The sequence below is a fragment of the Podarcis tiliguerta genome (assembly GCF_965153285.1).
Source record: "Podarcis tiliguerta genome assembly, chromosome: 10".
Classification (NCBI taxonomy): domain Eukaryota; kingdom Metazoa; phylum Chordata; class Lepidosauria; order Squamata; family Lacertidae; genus Podarcis; species Podarcis tiliguerta.
In genome coordinates, this window is record NC_139543.1 from 48,194,507 (window position 1) to 48,214,365 (window position 19,859).

The following is a 19,859-nucleotide window of genomic DNA, read 5'->3' on the forward strand; positions in this document are numbered from 1 at the left end:
GGGTGGAATTTGATTCAGTTTACATTTAAAGGTAAAGCTGCTTAATTTGCACTTTCTGAAACAATATGAAAACCAAAATACAACAATTTTTCAAAATTCACACTTCTCAAAATTTTGCGATGCAGTTCTCAAATGAAACGATGTGCACATAATAGAGGCAAACATTATATATGAGAGAAATTTACACCAAAATACTGGTGATATTTTATGAGGATTTTTGTTATTGTTGTAGATTATTGCAGAAATGTGGAGAACTAAATTTAAGATTGGGAGAATGAGAAAACTGAATTTGACAGATCTATCCCTATTTGCAATGTTACTGCTTATAGAAAGTTGTCTTGCTGTTCTGCGCACTTACATTTCTTATTATTGTTATTGTTCATTGAACTTAAGATTCAGGGCAGGAAAGTTTATCAGGGTTTTGCTGCTACATCAAAGCACACTAAAGGCAAAATGTCAAGTATAATACACAAAGATATATATATTAGGCTAAAATATGCAGATATTGGTGGGAGAAACGTACAAAATGCATTATATTATGGGTCAATTGCTTTGCAAAAATATGTATATTAGACAAAATTGCATACATCAGGAGAACTTCACTGACGAATTTTCATGACTACTTTTAGAGCCAGTGTGGTGTAGTGGTTAAGAGCAGTAGTCTCGTAATCTGGGGAACTGGGTTCGCGTCTCCACTCCTCCACATGCAGCTGCTGGGTGACCTTGGGCCAGTCACACCTCTTTGAAGTCTCTCAGCCCCACTCACCTCACAGGGTGTTTGTTGTGGGGGAGGAAGGGAAAGGAGAATGTTAGCCGCTTTGAGACTCCTTAAAGGGAGTGAAAGGCGGGATATCAAATCCAAACTCTTCTTCTTCTTCTTCTTAAAATTAATGAGGAAATGTATTGTACTTAAGACCAGAAAAACTTAATACCAGAAAAAAAGAGAAACAGAAATCGGCAGATTCACACATCCCTAAGCAGCACTGCCTTTGAGCATGCACAGAGTGTATCCTGTTGACTGCTAAGCATTCTGCACATGTTGTTTTCTTCCATCCACAGCTAAGCCAGCAACTCAGAGGCTGTATGAGCCAATAGACAGACGTCCCTTATTTGGAGACTTGCACATCTTACAAAAGGAGAGTTGTTGTGGCTGTGACTCTCAATGGCAGAAATAGGTGAAAAACATTATGCAATTTCGCTGGAAACCAATATCTGTATGTGATTTACCTGCTATTGAATCAAACAGAGGTGGCAAGGTTTGCCCAGGATTCTCAGATAAGAACTGAGAGATTCACAAATCCCATTGTCAGTTTGACTGCTATAATAAGGGAGGGGGGAGAGAATAACAGAGGGTAGCTTTGCCCCTCGAGACCCAGTTAGAGGTCTCTGTGGAGGCACAAATGCAATTCCCCATGTTTGGAGAGGCAAACCCTCCACGGTGGCTGGAGGGGAAATCCATCTATGTTGTCAATGCTGCTAATGTTCTCCTCCAGGAAAAATCTGGGGGCTCTTGGGGAGTTGGGGGAGAGGTGCTTGCAGCCGCTCTTAGGCTGTCACCCTAGCCTTGTTTCATTTTCTGGCTTTCTTAACTTGAAATTCGCCTCTAAATTACATTAAGAACAGCATGAACCATTGCTTCCCTCATTTTGCCTCCCAGCTAAAAGCTTTCTTCTCTCTGTACTGAGCCTGTTAAATGCAATAGAGTGAAAGCTTCATAAATCATAAACAAGACGAGGGCCGAAAAGAAAAGCCACCGTGAGTGGTGAAAGAGAGGGGCCCAGCAATCAGACCAAGGGTCAGCATTCAGCGCTGGGTGCTTATTTTTAAACCAAATGAGCAGGAGGCAAAGGGGACAACTTGGTTTTCTGCTTAAGCAGGGCAAGGGAGGAGGGGATCACTGAATTAACAAGGCTGAGAGAAAATCGCTCTATAGAAGCAAGGGTGGATGTGCTGTGCTACCCTTGCCACTCTGGGAAAGGACTGCTGCTCGGTGGTAGAGAATCTGTTTTGCATGCACAAAGTCCCACTCCCAGGTTGAATTCCCAGCACCTCCCTCCAGAAGCGGGGGAAATCCCTGCCTGAAACCCTGTAGAGTCATGGCCAGTCAGTGTAGATCAGTGTTTCTCAAACTTGGGTCTCCAGCTGTTGTTGGACTACAACTCCCATCATCCCTAGCTGGCAGGTCCAGTGGCCAGGGATGATGGGAGTTCAACAACAGCTGGAGACCCAAGAAATACTGGCACAAACAATACTGAGCTAGATAGGTCTGATTCAGTACAAGGCAGGTGGGAAAGGAGGAATGTCCACATACTCCCCCCTACATATCATTGCAATCTTGGCAGTTTTCCGCGTAGCTGAAGTCCTCCTTTTTGAATGTTTGGTAATTTGCTTTAGGAAGGCATCATCCAAGTCTTCAGTCTGGTTTGGAGGTCTCTAGCATAAACCCACAATAAAGTCACTGTTGTCTCCCTCTCCTACAATTCCCCCCCAGATACTCTCAATCTGCCTTCCATGCACCAAGCCATGGATCTTTTCACAAGTATACAAATCCTTTTCATATAATGCTGCTACTCCTCCCTTCCTGTCTGGTCTATTCCTTTTGAATAGGTTATACCCCTCTGTTTCTATATTCCAGTTATGAGTCTCATCCCTCCAGGTTTTGATAATGCCTATTAGGTCTTATTTGCCATCCTGTATTAAGAGCTCAAATTTGTCTTGTTTATTTCCCATACTCAGTGTATTAGTATAGAGACAACCAAAGCCATGAACAATTCCCTCCACCTGCTTCCTTCTTCTAGTTTTCTGCCCTTTAGCAGGTTTCTGTAGCATCGCCTCCATTTCCTGTACATCAATGAAGCTATTATCCCTATAACCAGGTGTTCCCCTATCATAGATAATATTGTCCTCCCCCGTCACTTAATTAAAAACTCTCCTGATGAGTTTATGAGACTCTTAGCAAACACATTCTTGCCAACTGCTGTGAGGTGCAACCCATCTCTCACCAGAAGTCCTTCCTCAATGAAGCAGAGACCATGTTCCAATAGCCAAACCTTTTCTGACAACACCACCTGCTCAGCCAATGGTTTACTTCCAGTGTTTTCCTCTCTCTCTTTGGGCCACAACCTTCAATAGGAAGATGTGATGGGAAAAAACACCTGTGCCCCAAGCCTTTCAACTTCCATCCAGAGTCTCATAGTCCTTTGATATAGGCTGTGTTTGGCAGTATTGTTTGTACCCACATGAATCAGAAGGAAGGGGTTGTGGTCAGTGGGCTTTATAAGACTTGGCAACTTCTCTGTCACATCCTGAATCTTTGCACCTGGAAGACAGCACAGGGCATCCTGTTACCTCTGTACACTGGTTCCTCTGTCTCCCTCAGTAGGGAGTCACCTACCACCACCACACATCTCTTCCTCCTCTGAGGAGTGGCAGGAGCTGTTCTGTACATGGTATCTTCCACAGCCATCTCAGTGTGTCCTGAAGTCTGCAGCTGCTGTCCTTGCCCCTCTGGCACTGAACCGGTGTCCAAGATGAGGGCACGGAATCATTTTCCCATCTCCAATGACGCTGCATGGCTCCTGACAGTCCTGCTTCTGTGTGTCCTGTTCCTCCAGGGGTTAATCTCCTGCAATGGGCAGTCTTCCTCCTCCCTAGCATCCCTCCCTGCCCCATGCCGCTGTTCCAGGCAGGCCTCAAGTTGCTGTACTTTCTCTTCCAGCAAGGCAACCACCTTGCACTTTCTGCAGGTGTAGTTTTGCACGTTATCAGGCAGGAAGACAAACATGGAACAGGGGTTGTGGGTCACTGCAGCAGCTCCCTCACTGTCCATGCCTCTTGGCCCTATATACACTGCGAGACAGCACTCCTGGCCTCCCCATCCAAATGCCCTCACAAATGCTCCTGTTTACAAGTCCTGGTCAACTTGCTTCCTCTCAACCATACCTGCTCCCTCTCAGATCATATGCTCTAATAGAGCACAGGGTCACACCCAGAAAGAGAGAGACACAAACTCACAATCAAACCTCCAAACAGCTCAGACAAGCAACCTGCCTTAATCCTAGAGCCACAAGCTCTATTGCATCAGCTCCTTGCAAACTCACCTGTTTATAAGTCCTGGTCATGAGCTCCTCATCAGAAGGTCCCATAGATTCCAAGCAGCTAAGTAGAATGGCTTCTGGCTGCTAACTCCTCCCCCAACTCACTCCCTTGTTCAGCCTTGATTCCTCTGAGCTTCAGAGCATTCCCAAAATCTCTTACCTCTCTGCCCAGAAGACTTTTTAGGTGAGTTTACCCATGTCATCTGCATTCTTTTGATTCTAGAGGACCCAGCTGTCAAAACTGGATAAGAAACATAAACTTCATTAAAAACTGGAGTGTGCATTCGAATGAGCATTCCTTGGGATTTGATTTTTTTTAACAGCAGCTTAATTCACATGCAGCTTTAATCTCTATTTCTGCAAATATTTCAGCTGCTTCCTAACGAAGAATGAGCTGAATGCCTCCTATGCCCTCAGATGAACAAGGTCATACATTTGGAGTATCCCCTCCTTTATTATTTCAAAACCCATCCAATTTCATTTAATATTAACAGAAGCATCTGCTTCCGTCCTCAGTCTTCGTGAAGAAATCCCTCCAGTTCTGCTGATTATTTGCCCCGGCTCCAATCTCCGAAGGCATTCGCCTTGTCTCTTCCGCTCTGCCACAAAGGCAGCCAAAGGTGCTGGAAGGAAACAGGAGCAGATGAAAAAAAGGAATGGTCTGCATTCATTGATTGACTCTGGGTTTGCCAACAGTGAAGAGTTACCCAACTGTGAATAATGACCACAGCAGAGGAGACAAGATAAGCACAATAAATAAGATTGAAGCAGACACACAGCATATAAAAACGTCATCTGCACAATGCTGCCTGCTAAATTCATTCATTAAACAGTGATGAAAATGCTGTTTAAATAGGGAGAAAACCAATGCAGAGTTTAATAACCTGCACACACAAAGCCAGCCCACCCCTTCTCCCACAGGCCTCTGTGGGCTTTCACACAAACACCCACGATGATCATGCCATGTGAATTTCGGCCAAGGGTTAGTCACTGACAGGTATATTATGCCTTTCAACATTTAACAGGTAAAAATAGGCAAACACAGCAGCGAGCATAGGAACTGAGCGGTGTGTGGAGGCAGTGCATGTGTGGAGGGATGGGACAGGTGAACCTGACAACAGGCTCGATTATCTTTATCTGGAGCTGTTTGAGTCAGCTTCAGAACAGGAAGGTGAGGCCTCATATTGGACCAAGACAGAGAGGATGCAGTTTTCCAGCCATGCTTCTGTTACATGCTTAAAATTGTGTTAGGCTCCCTGCTGCACAAAAAGCTACTGTTAGTATATTCTCTAAAGCAGGGATGGGGAACTTCAAGTGCAGGGGCCAAATGTGACGCACCCACACCACCCAGCCTTTATACCTTTCCTAGCAGACAGCATCTTAAAAAGTAGAGACATCACCTTGCAACAAAGGTCCGTATAGTAAAAGCTATGGTTTTCTCAGTAGTGACGTATGGAAGTGAGAGCTGGACCATAAAGAAGGCTGATCACCGAAGAATTGATGCTTTTAATTATGGTGCTGGAGGAGACTCTTGAGAGTCCCATGGACTGCAAGAAGATCAAACCTATCTATTTTGAAGGAAATCAGCCCTGAGTACTCACTGGAAGGACAGATCGTGAAGCTGAGGCTCCAATACTTTGGCCACCTCATGAGAAGAGAAGACTCACTGGAAAAGACCCTGATGTAGGGAAAGATGGAGGGCACAAGGAGAAGGGGATGACAGAGGACGAGATGGTTGGATGGTGTTCGCGAAGCTACCAGCATGAGTTTGACCAAGCTGTGGGAGGCAGTGGAAGACAGGAGTGCCTAGCGTGATCTGGTCCATGAGGTCACGAAGAGTCGGACACGACTAAACAACAACAACACTGTACTCTTCCCAGGCCACACTCCTTCTTGAGCCACATTCATCAGCAGCCCTGATCTGCACCCTCCTTGAGTGTTTTTTGCCTGGCTGGAAGGTGTCCTTGATCTCTGATCATGCCTCTTGCTTGCCTGGATGAAGGACGTGTTAATCTGGGGTTTGCTCCTAGTATTGTAGGTCTAGTATTTTATTATTTAACCTAATTTATATGGCACTTCATTGGAGTATCACCTCTGAGCAGTGTACCAGAACTGTTGAAATTATCCATAAGAACAGTTAACAACAATTCAAAATAATTAACATCAACAGGAAAAAGAGATTGAAACATAAGAACATCGACATGTGTGGGTAGCCTTGCTTCAACAAAAATGCTTTAAGGAGGAGCTGGAAAGAGTAGAGAGATGTCAACAGGCAGGGACTTCTTACAGCTGCAGAACTGCAGAAGGATTGCAGCCTTTAAAACATATTCATGTCCAGATATTACTTCTTGCAAGTGAATGATTGGCACTGTTACTGATTCTGCACATTATCCAAACTGTGGAACTCTTTATGATCATATTACCTCTTTCTCATCATCTCACAATATGGCTACCATCCTTCAGTTAACAGTAGTTTTACCAGGATATTGCATCTTGAACACTGTCTGCTGACTGTGGCTCCAATCCATTGCACAGTTTTCAGTTCTGAAACCCACGTAAATCAATAGGGCTTACAGGCACATACTTTTGTGCTGAATTCTGACTTATGTATATCCAGTCTCTTTTTACAAGCTTCTGGCTATTATTGATTTTTAATATTTACTTTTTGAGGGTGTTAGTGACAACATATCCCCAAAGCAAGGGTTCAGCATCAATACCCTTTGCTGCTGAACTTAAATAATAACCCTGTTTGGCCAAAGTAATGGATATTAATGCCTATTATTATATGAATAGGGAGGCCTTTTGAGATCTTAATTATATGATAGCTAAAAACAAACAAATGGGGAAATGCTGATGTATAAATGCATGGTGAAATTATATGGAAAATATTCACCAGTTTCCCCTTTTTAAAGAAAGCATAAAGAATGATACAGCGCTCATTTTCATGGTGTGCTGCTTCAAGGCAATGGGACTCATCAGCACAATAAGAAGATCATGTCTACTCTGGCAATGCTATTACAGAACTTAATTATGTCAGCCAGGACATCAATAGTCCATTCATCTGCTCATCTTCCGATGTAATATATTCCATCATCTGCCAGCAATGCCCTTTTGTATTCTTCATAGGACAAAGAGGCCAAGATAATAAATGGACACAAATCTGACACCAGAAATTGCAATATTCGAAAAACTAGTGGGGGGGGGTATTGCAACCTCCCAGGACATTTTATTTAATTATCTTGAAATGTCCATCCTTGAACAAAGAAACTTCAAAGGCAGACTGCATCTTGAAACTGTTGTATTACAATTAATCAAGAGGTCAAGTTAAGAAGATAGGATCAGCCTGCTAGAGCAAGCCAATGGCCCACCTAGTCCAGCGTCCTGTACTCATAGTGGCCAACCAGATGCCTATGGGAAATCTTCAAGCAAGACCCAAGCACAAGAGCACTCTCACCTCCAGCAGCTGGTATTCAGATGCATTGCTACCTCTGACAGTGGAGGTAGACCCCAGCCATTATGGGTGGCAGGCACTGATGTTGATCTATCATCTGTGGCTCAAATGGGAATAAAGGCTGTGTGTGGTTTTCACTAACAGCTGTTTTATGAATGAATACAAAACAATCATTTATTCAAAACTGGGATATGTTCAAGAGACATTTACAAAAATGTAACAGTGATATAACACCTATGGCAGCATTTGAATGACCCTCATGTGAAGTAAATATTAAAAAATAAGGAAAAATGGTACGACATGTTATAATAAAGTACAGTGGTGCCCCACAAGACGAATGCCTCGCAAGACGGAAAACCCGCTAGACGAAAGGGTTTTCCGTTTTGGAGGTGCTTCGCAGGACGAATTTCTCTATGGGCTTGCTTCGCAAGACGAAAATGTCTTGCGATTCCTGGGGGTTTTTTTTCGCTCTCCACCCCCTTTTTCTAAGGCACTAAGCTGCTAATAGCCTTTTAGCAGCTAATCCGCTAATCCCTTAAGCCTTTAATAGCCGCTAATAGCCGCTAAGCCGCTAAGCCGCTAAGCCGCTAATGGGCTTGCTTTGCAAGACGAAAAAACCGCTAGACGAAGAGACTCATGGAACGGATTCTTTTCGTCTTGCAAGGCACCACTGTATTAGAAAATATATTAAGAGGAAGGTAATAATTATAAGTACATTCAATATTACATTAATTACATTGGGAAATGACGGGAGGTCTACTTTATTTTATTTTATTTTACTTTATTTTGCTTTGTCTTATTTTATTTTATCTTAGTTTAGTTAGATAATATGGGGAAAGAGTAATTTAATATTTAACTGTAAATTTATGTAAGGTTATTTTTTTCTTTGTATGTGAAGATTTAAGATACTGTATGATATCTATGAACTTCAATAAAGGATTAAAAAACAAACAAAAAACAACTGTTTTATGAATGGCCTCAGTAAATGATCACTATCTGAACTTCGGCTTTTCATTCCATTCTGACCTCAATTCATGCATAAATAGCTGTAACTCAGAGGATAACATTTAATGCACCCGAGAATTAAGCCCATGAAAGTTTATGCCATAATAAATTTGGCATGAGCATAATAAAAATAAGTACATTTTTTAAGGCGACAGAAGCAACACTTTTGCTTGGTTTTACCTTTTATCATAAGAAGGGGACACCACATGGCTGATGACGTCTCTTGTGCACTCAGCTGTAGAAGGGGGGTATTGCCGGAGTCTTTTTTTCCATCAATCCATTCTTCACCCCACTTAACAGATGCACTGGATTCAGACCTGCCTTTTTAAAAACTATTCCCCTGCTCCATCTCTGCTCCATCAGTTGTCAGGTGAGCACAGCAATACATAACCCATGAAGGTTGATTAAAGGTAAAGGTAAAGGGACCCCTGACCATTAGGTCCAGTCGTGACCGACTCTGGGGTTGCGGCGCTCATCTCGCTTTATTGGCCGAGGGAACTGAAAGCAAATCTTAAAAGAACTCCTAGGAAGGTGGGGAACAAACAAATGGGAAGTACTCCCCACAAAATGTTGAACACAGTACTAAACAGTTTTGTGCAGCAATTTTCTGACTTTTCCTTCATTTTTAAAAAATCTGTGTTTTACAATTTCTTTGGGATTTTTGTAGAAGCAGGGACTCTTCATAAATTGTAACCCCAGGAAATCAAACGGAAAGACAAAGAAATATTCACCTTAAGGAAGACACTGTGAGAACTTGACAGTGAGACCATGATGGGTTTTGATGCTTCCCATCCAGGTGACCCAGTGATACTCTTATTTAATCATCTATTCTCCAGGTTGAACATGCCATACATATTTTAACCATTCCTGAGAGTTTCCTTCCAGACCCCTCCCCGGAAGAAGGAGGGGGAATGGCCTGCCTGAGGCTGAAAATGCAGGTGTTGGCAGGGGAGTTTTAACTCAACGTTCCTGGGCTTGAAGGGAAGGGGAATGGCACAGGCAGAGCAGAACTTTTTCTGCTGGGACTGACTATCACTCTCATGGGACTGAGATGTGGATAGCTGGAGCCAAAATCCTGGAGGAGGAGGTAAAGGGATGTAGCCACAGGAGTTGACAGGAGCTGCAAGAAGGAAGAGAAATGTTAGATGGGGGGAGAGAGAGAGAAGTTGGAAGGAGAGGCTCAGGCTTGGGGACCCTGAGGTCCAGGGCTCTGGAGAAAGTCTCCCTCAAATGGAGGCTGGCTGGTGAAGGTGGAGAGGCTGCCTTCAGTAGCCAGAGGCAGAGCGTGGCAGGTGGTTAAGCTGGGAAGAGCTGGTTTGGAAGAATGTTTGGCTCTCCCGAAGGCAAGGAGCAGCTGCTGTGTTTGCTGCTGTTGCAAAAAGCCTTACGCAGCACAACAGGAGGTAAAGCGGCAAGAGCGAAAGCAGGGTGGGATATGGATGTGCAGGGAAGGAGGTGCCTAGAGACATGGAAGCAACAGCAGGCCCTGACCCCTCAATAAGCCACACGCAACTGATTGTAAGGGTTTCATAGAAGGTTGGCTGTGACACCTGGAACTTGGGGGTCAACAAACAGTCAAGAAAGCTATACTCCAGCACAGTACATTTCAGCACAAATCACTTGTAATTCAATCAGGAAATCAGTTTAATCAGGACATCTCTTTCAGCAAATTAAATGTAAGTCTGGCACCATTCAGTGGCAATAAAGGCCACTTAGCAGGACTGGTAATAACACAAAATTGGGATGGCTTCAAGTCATGTACCATTGTTTAAGCCTCTGCATGTGTGTTGCAAATTGCGGTTGCCTCATCTGGCTGCATAAAGACAGACGGCAATAGGAGGACTGAAATCCACCACTGATGCCTGCTCCTAGCAGTTACTGTACTTCACTCTCGTCATGCCAACTATAAAAATTGAATACCTAACAGCTGGCCTGGCCAGCAGCCTGCCAGCACGTTCTGTTCCTGTCCTGGTGTGATGTCACCTCTCAATTGAGGATCCTGATGCACTGAATGAGATAGCAGCTTCCTGCACAACGGAGGTGGGGAAGCTCAGACCCAGAGCCTAACTGTGACCCTCTAGGGACATCTATCAGGCCCTCAGTATTTTCGCCAAGGACAGAACCTCCCCAGACCAAATTTCTCATGAACTCTGCATTACAGCCTCCAAATGTATAGAGAGCAAAGAAACCAAGGGGGGTGTGTGTGCACCTTTCCAAAATATATGGTAGATCACTTCAAGTTAGGGATAGATAGAACAGTCTATTTCTATTCCATGTCAGCTTCATATGAGTTCAGTCAAATCAGTTCCATCCCATTTTCTCCTTTCTCTCTCTCATGTGTAAACAAAAATCCCCCCATTTTTGTATACATTTTTGTTTTTATTTATTTTTAAATAGAATCAAAATGCCACTGCAAAACTTATCAGAAATGCATTTTGATCTGCACATTAGGTTGCTTTGCTTTAGCAGGCAAACCAAATAAAAATACCCTTCATATCTAGTTCAAGCTGACTTCTTCTTTTGCTTTGCTCCCACCTTTATTTCTTTTAGTGCTTCAGAGCCACCCTGATGTTTGCTGCAAACTAAAAGGGTGAGGGGATAGCGTGGGGCTGGGGAGCTGGAAGAGAGAGAGCATGTGTTAACACACTGTTAACATACTGTTAACAGAGACTTAAAAACAAACAAACAAACAAACAAACAAACACCAAGCCATGATATTCAAATGAGAGATTCACACAGAAATGCTAATTTTGTGCACACTTCTTGTCTTTTTAGTGCACCAACAGGCTCTGAAGGATTAGATCCATATCAATAAATGTCAGTTTCCTGGTATATAGAAACTGATACGGAAAAGCAGCCTCAATGAAATACCATAAATAATAAAAGCATAAAAATGATCTGATTTTTATATTGGTGCCGAAACCAGGGTGATTTTGAGAAACAGGAGTGATTTCTTTGCTCAATAATATTTTTATTAGCAAATGATTCTGATCCACAACAACAAATGCTTTTATGAATATGGAACCATGGAATAGATGGGAGGATCCTATTCACATGGATACCCAGCACCGGTTGCTGCTGCCACAAAGCTGGGCAGGTGAGTGCTGAATTCCGTTGACTGCTGCTTTGAGATGGGGCTTCCACCTTTAAGTAATCAGCCACGCCCCTCCTTCTAATAAATCAGATTGCATAAGCCTTAGCCTGGCTGACTTTTTCTTGTCTCCTCACCAGCTGACCAAGCATACAGACACCCTCCCCTTGGGCAAAGGACCATCTCCTTCCCTACAGACCCTCTCAGGTGTTAAGTTCTACAGAGGAGGTGTTTGTAGTAGTTCCAGCACCCTCAGAGGATCAAGAGGTGGTGACCCAGGAGAGGACATTCTCTGTGGCAGTCTCAAAGTTGTGGTGTTCCTTCCCTACAGAGGGAAGTCGAAGACGCATCTCTTTACCCTGCCTTTGACACTTAAGATATGTATATTTAAGTCCACTCTTAAAACTGTTTTTAATGCAGTATTTTATGTTGCTGGAACCGTTCCTTGGCCCTTCTGGTGAAGGGCAGTTAATAAATCTAATAGGTGGATTTCACTGGCATGCTCTTCCGGTCCTTCCAACATGTCAGACAGAACAACCTCCCCTCTCCTCCCTGCCCCTGTTTCCAGGGTTCTCCCAAGCCTAAACCTATTTTGTCATGTATGGAATATGAGTGAGGGAGGAGATGGGGGAAAGCCTCATTGCACAATTGGTTGTCCTTGCACAGGGCTTCCACTGATGGGCTGATTGGGTGATGATAATGATGGTGGTGGTGATGATTTAGGAGAAACACCAAAATGAAGTCTATAATGAATGTGGTAAAGTAAGCCAATGAAAAGAAAAACTATTGGTCTTGCCCAGTAGTGGTTGGTGCAGTGGAACAGAGCTGTGGAGCCACCTTCCCAACACCAGTGTCACTACAGTCTACCTGAATGGGGATCAGGCAGGGAGATGAGGTCAGGGCTACACAAACACACAAGTGGAACCAATTCAGTACTCCTGATGGTATGCCTGCACAGCCCCAATCTTGCTGCTACCCTTTCCTTCCCTGCCCCGATGCCATCCAGGTAAGCTTTAGCAATGCTAATGGTGGGAAGGTGTCTCTGCAGCTGTGCCCCCACATCATCTGCTTCTGGAGATACATGACTAGAAAACAGAGACAGGAGGCTGGGTAACTGAAATAATTGTGTAAAAAGAACAAAGAGTAAGAGAATGGTTGACCTTGTCAACGCCTGCAGAAAGATGAAAGAGAACAAAAGAAAGTTGGTTAGGAGCACAAATAAATTATTAGGTATTTTAGCAAGAGTCATTTCAGTGGTATAAAATTTATGAAAAACATGTCTGAGGGGGATTCAGTAATTGAATTAACAGTACGTATTTCAAGACAGCGTGGGGGGGGGGACAATACTCTGAAATCAGGCCAATAAATATCACAGCAAAAAGGATCCAGTGAAATTATTTCTCGACTAAAGGGGAACTGATCACTTTTAAAATTACATACGGCGAATTGTCACTTCTTAATGTTGTTGAGTGCATATAATGTGATTTGACTTCCTTTTCCTATGTGCTGAAGAGCTGCCTGGTAGCCTAGATCTAAAAGCAAAAGAGAAAGCTAATTGGAAGAGAGGATGCTCAGCAGTAGAACATAGTTTTATTTCGGCCCACCTAATGAACAAATATTGATTTGGAGAAAGAGAATCTTTTAAAGCCATTATTGATTTAAAGACAGACTTTGATACAAAAATTTGAACTGTCTGGATCAATATTGTGGTTGCTATTCCAAACCCTAAATGGGAATGAATAAGATAATGTGTTTGAGTGCTCTGTCATCATCAACAACAAAAACTATTATGCTTGTTAAAAATAACAACAAACAAACAAACAAACAAATAAATAAATATTAGCCATGGGAAATCAAATTTGAAACCCAGAGGTGTCTCAAAAGTAGCTTACGACCTAGGAGACAGCTGTACAAAGGAAAAATGCTACTGTGTACACCCAAGCTCATGGGCTCAGCAAAAGCAGACATTTGGGAATTCACCTCAAAGCATTGCACTTTTCTACCAATTACTTTTTCCTTTTCTTGCAATCAGCAGTCATCCAGACATGACAGCTTGGTTAAATTTTATCATAGGAGAACTTTAGTTTCTGGCAAAATCTTCTTTGGCATCAGCTCTTCAAAGAGAAGCTGGAATACAAGGTCATGACATCAACAGCTGTCTTCAGAAATAGCTTTGCACAGTTCCCAGCTCCTTCCAGTCAAGCAATTCCTTCACATCCTTCAGAGCCACATTAACTGGCAAGTTGTCCTTGGTGGGCTCTGCACCGCTGCCATCATCTGTGGCTATGGCCTCTCCTTCTTGCCTCTATATTTTCCTGCCAAGAAATCTGGCAGACAAACAACAAAGGAGATGGCAACAACTTGTCCTCCTCTGAGCTAGTAAGCAGCAGTGGCAATGAACTGGCAGATGAACAAATGGGTAGCTTTCAGTGTGGAGGACCAGCAGTCACTGCTTGCTCACTCACCTGCTGTCTCCTCCTCCTGAGCAACTCTGGGAATTGGACTGAGCACATCCAGTCCTCATCAGAATGAGAAGGTATGTGACTAAGTGCTCTCTGTGTGAGTGGTATAACAGTGAAGAGCTATAGAGCTATGCTGGATCGGATATCGGTGGCAGTACAGGGGCATCAGCACTCGCCCAAGAACGCCAGCCCCTTGCCTACAGTCCGAAGAACATACAATCCATGTATGTTAATTTGGATATTAGTGCTTACCTTACCAATTCCTTTCCAAAGCAGCAGTGTTATTTGGGTTCTCCAGTCAGAGTTTGAATTTTGTAAGTAGTAACCCAGTGAGATGGGGAGTAAATTACTATCGGTGATAAAAACCACAGATTGTAATTGAGATGAATCAAGATGAATTCAAGGCCTATTAAGTATGCTTTTATTTTGTAAGCTGCTTTAGGACCCAGATGGTGAAAAGCGGGTTATAATGATTTCGAATAAAAACATTAATAGTAAACTAGCATTTATTATCTTCATATAGAAGATTATATTATTCAGTTGTTTCCCCTTAGTCCCATCACATGATATTTGGAGAGAACAGGGACCTGTTTATTGATCCCATCCCCTCTGTTCCTCAAGGCTTAGCCTTACCACCTTCTACACGTTGGGGCTGGACTTCTGCAGTGGGGAGCCATCTCTACTTATATAGGCTTCCCACACAATTCAGAACCCTACATCGTGTAGGGATTCTGCATAAATAGACCACTGCAGTGGTTCAGCCCCAGCAGAATGGAGGAGGTGGGACGGGGCAGCCAAGAACATGATGGAAGAGCTTATCTGTTTCTCTTTTTTCCAAGATCTCCATATTTCTGTAGAAATTTATCTGCATTGTAGTGCGAATTTCTCCCAATAAACACAGTTTTGAATGCATATATTTTTGCAAGCATTTTCCCTGATATAATGCATTTTGGTATATTATTCAACTGGCACATGCATTTTATACACAGTTCCCCCTAATATATGCATTTTTGTACACATCGTTTGGTTGGAGAACTGAGTTGCAAGATGTAGCAGATAAGTGCAGATGTAGAAGGATGGCTGTGTTTCGGTTCACATGTTGTTTGGGGAAGTGTGGATTTGATAGATTTAGATTTAAATGGGTGCTGAATTGAATTTCGTCCCCATCCCTAGCTGTGACCCTAGAAAACATAAGAACTCTTATACCGAGTAACTCAGTACTGTCGACTGCTTGAATAAATGCACATTTCAAAGGGTAGCATTTTGGTTGCATATGGCTTCAGGAAGTGCAAACTGAGTAATTTCTCATGAAAATGCAAACAGAATTGAATTTATTCCGTATCCCTATGAAGGAGGTGGGGGCAATAAGCAAGTCCCTGCTCTGTTACCCCTCACACAATGGGGGGCATATGAGCAAAATTCTTGAACAAAGGCCGCTTGCTGGGTCAAAGCACAAACCAAATAGCACAGAAATAATGTGAGAAATAGAAAGCACGGCTTGAAGAATTTTTAACAGCAGATTCCCATATGCTTTAATGACCTTATCATTTTGGAAATAAAAATCCCCTCCCCCCCCCCATAGGTGCAAAAGATCTTACTTTCTCAATTAAATGTCCCGGTGTGAACAACTTGTAAGCTTTATGTAAATTTACAAATAAGAAGCAACTGGTTTGCTGGTGAAATGCCACTAGATTTTCCTGAGTAGAAAAAAAATCCATCTGTGCAAGAGTATGAGATAATCATATCATCAGTGTATAATAATATCTAAGACATAACTCTTGGAGGGTGTTATCGATCCTCTTTCAGACCATCCATCACTCCATTAAAATCAAAGTTGAAAGTTGAAAACCAAAAGAGCCAAGAGGCAACCTTGTCTTACATCTCTTCCTGACAACTCCTTATAGTCCTTTTCATACTTAATAAAGGTAAAGGTACCCCTGCCCGTACGGGCCAGTCTTGACAGACTCTAGGGTTGTGTGCCCATCTCACTCAAGAGGCCGGGGGCCAGCGCTGTCCGAAGACACTTCCGGGTCACGTGGCCAGCGTGACAAAGCTGCATCTGGCGAGCCAGCGCAGCACACGGAAACGCCGTTTACCTTCCTGCTAGTAAGCAGTCCCTATTTATCTACTTGCACCCGAAGGTGCTTTCGAACTGCTAGGTTGGCAGGCGCTGGGACCGAGCAACGGGAGCGCACCCCGCCACGGGGATTCGAACCGCGACCTTTCGATCTGCAAGCCCTAGGCGCTGAGGCTTTTACCCACAGCGCCACCCGCATCCCCCGTGCATATACATGCATATATATATTGTTACATGATGTGTCCTAAACCCAGAAAGAGTTTAAGAATTTTAGTATTCAATGCACTAAGAGAAAAGTGGCATGATCTGAGGATTCCTCTTGACTGTCACTATTTTGAGGGAGGAATCCAAGTGTGTACGATACCTTTATGTTGAAGTGGATCGAAGCCCAAGCACAATAAATACACTTTTTTAAAAATGGATTTTCTTGTGGTTAGGAAAGCGAGACAGGGAAATTCCCTGGAAAGTGTGGGGTGAACAAATGACTAATGGAAAGATGTGTAAACATCCCACAAGCAAATCAGGATGAATGCTCATTATCCCAATATTCCCTGGAGTTTGAGAATCACAGGCTGTGGCCCAAGCTGTACATTCTTGTTGAAATGCATCTGCTGTTGTCCTGTGGCCAAATCTCAAATGACGGAACTCATACCAGAACGTAAAGTGATATAACGCAAGTTTTATGTGATTCCCCCATCAAACAATGCTGAAGTGGCGTGAGTTCTGGCTGTAAGGGTGGCGATGCAGAATGGATGCAGAGCTATCTCAGGTCAAGAATTATTGAAACCCATTGTATCTGTCTTGAGCTCAGCAGCAACTATAGAGGAGTGAGGTGGATGTAGCTGCATTGCTAACCTGCCTTGCCAACACTGCCTACCAGTTACTGGGAGAAGGAAAGAGGCAAAGCAGTTGGGAGTTTTACATGCACTGAGCTCCCTGCTGCCTTGTCCCTCTCGCTCTCAGGAACTGACAATGATGTGCAGCATTGGGAAGCCAGTTGAGCTACACAGCCCTGCCTTTTCCACTGCACCAGCTACTACTGCTTGAGATGTGCTAATTGAGCAGTTCTAGATGCCATTGTAGGGATGCGGGTGGCGTTGTGGGTTAAACCACAGAGCCTAGGACTTGCTGATCAGAAGGTTGGCGGTTCGAATCCCCGCGATGGGGTGAGCTCCCATTGCTCGATCCCTGCTCCTGCCAACCTAGCAGTTCGAAAGCACACGGTGGAAGTAGATAAATAGGTACCACTCCGGCAGGAAGGTAAACGGCATTTCCGTGCACTGCTCTGGTTCGCCAGAAGCGGCTTAGTCATGCTGGCCACATGACCCGGAAGCTGTACGCTGGCTCCCTTGGCCAGTAAAGCAAGATGAGCGCTGCAACCCCAGAGTCGTCCGCGAGTGGACCCAACGCTCAGGGGTCCCTTTACCTTTAGATGCCATTGTAGAGAGGGGTTGTTGTTTTCTAACTGTTGAAACAGACCCAATAGCACCTAACCTTGGCCTCAGTTTTTCCATTTGTATTTTGAGGATAAATATGCTGTTCTATGAGATGATGCTCTTGAAAGGATTACTCAGCTAACACCTGGAGCATTCTAAAGTGTTTTATGTGAAACATTATTTAGATCAGGGACCTATGGCCCTCCAGTAATGCTTCTCAATACCAGTTGCCACAGGAGAGAAGAATGCTCTTGTGCCTGGGGTTGTGTTTGCTGGCTTCTCACAGGCATTTGGTTGGCCACTGTGAGAACAGGATTCTGGACTAGATGGTCCATTGGCCTGATCCAGCAGGGATGATGGAGTTTGAGTCCAACAGCATCTGGAGGGTCACACGTTCCCCATTCTTGGTTAAGACCTTCAGTGGGGTCTGCTGAAGGTAAGGGGGCAGGGCAGATAAGCTCTGGCATTTGGTATGAAATCAAAGCACTCCAACAGCATGCACACATAACAAAATGGGGCTGTATTTATTAAGTAGTAATACACTACTGAATAGAGTGTGATCTTTGCTGTGCTCAACTGCTGTCCCAAAATGATATTAAATTTCAGGATTATTATGCTGGGAAGTGCTCACTGAAGCCATTTCTGTTGATTCAGAATGGTGTTTACTGAAATATGTATGGCAGTTTACCATTCCTTATAGAAGATAATATTGTATGTACAAGAGCAAATTGAATAGATGTAGTGCAGTAATTGACATCCGGCAGACAAAGATGGTGTGTTTGTATATTCAGGAGCGATAAGGTTTCTCTCAGGATTACCTCTCAGCATATTCACCAAGTTTAATTTTGTACTGTTACTTATAACTTCTTATAACTTATTACTCATTGAGGGGGCGGTTGAAGGGAGGGTAGGAGAGGACCCTGCTGTTAATATTTTCTTGGAGAAATATGCACAAACACTTCCCACAGCCTTACACTGGGGAACTTTACAAAGCAGTTTCATTTCCCTTCATTACTTCTCCTCCAGGTAACATCTCCATCAGTGTAAGGTCAAGCTGGGCTGATTATTTTAGGCAAACAATTTGCTGACTATGCAAATCCTCTTCTCTACCTAAATCCCCCAGTGTATTGATTGTGTGTTACAATTAGAGGCCAAACATCTAACCCACTTATCAGATACTGTTGCTGGATTTTTTTTTATTTTTTGCTTTGCTGGAAATGCTATTGGGCATTGGGAAGTGTGAGGGTAAATGGGATATAAGCTCCTATTTATGATTTCCTGGAGGGAGTCTCTGCTCTTTTGTGACATGGTAAAGAATAAAATGCATGGCTGTAGATGTATGTCAATTGTCATGGAACCATCTTTTTGTCTTAGCCTTATGGAACCTGCTTGTTAAGACCATCAAAGTCTATGAGCAGCTGTAACCACTTGCTTCTTCTTCTTCTTTTACAACACTTTTGAAATTGAAGAGAACTGACACGAGGGTCTGTTGCTCAAAGATGTGCATAAATCTTTGGCCCACCCTAAACTAGATCTTTGGATTCTAGAATGAATAAGCTATAAATTCACTCAGAATCATGACATTGTTCTGCCAAACATGTATTTTATTTGATAGGCAATTGGCAATCTTTTATATATGACAGTTCAGTGAAATGGTATCATACACCTGAGATGGTTCAAAGTTAGAGAGGACAAAATGGGGTGAACACCTTGTGGTGGTGATCACATATTGACTGGGTGTAGATGCCTCTTCCAGCTTCATAAACCATGGTTTATGAAGTCAATAACGAGCACCAGACTCACACTCTCCTCTCTCATCTATTCCTTTGTACACCAGCTTCAGTGCTTCATATCTGACTCTGAACTCATATCAGAGTTCATTGTTCCATCCAAACTGTGGAACTCTGGTTTGATTTTGGTTAATTAACCAGGGTATTAAGCCATAGATCCTAAGGAAGGAGTACAAACCCAAGATCCACTGGGATAAGGATCCAGTGGGTCTTTGGATAAGCTGGCCAATTCCCAACATAGTTGAGCCATACCAGTATACGCCTCACATTTAGGCTCAGCCAGAAATATGCTGGCAAACTCCCTCATCTGAGCTCAGCCAGGGCTAAGCCGAGTCTCAGCCAGACCTTACATGAGCAAGAGTAAGGGCATTCCAAGGAGTGGCAGGGCTGGGACTGGGCAGGAGAGACTTATGTTGGATCCTAACTCTGTTCATTTTTGTCACAGGATGC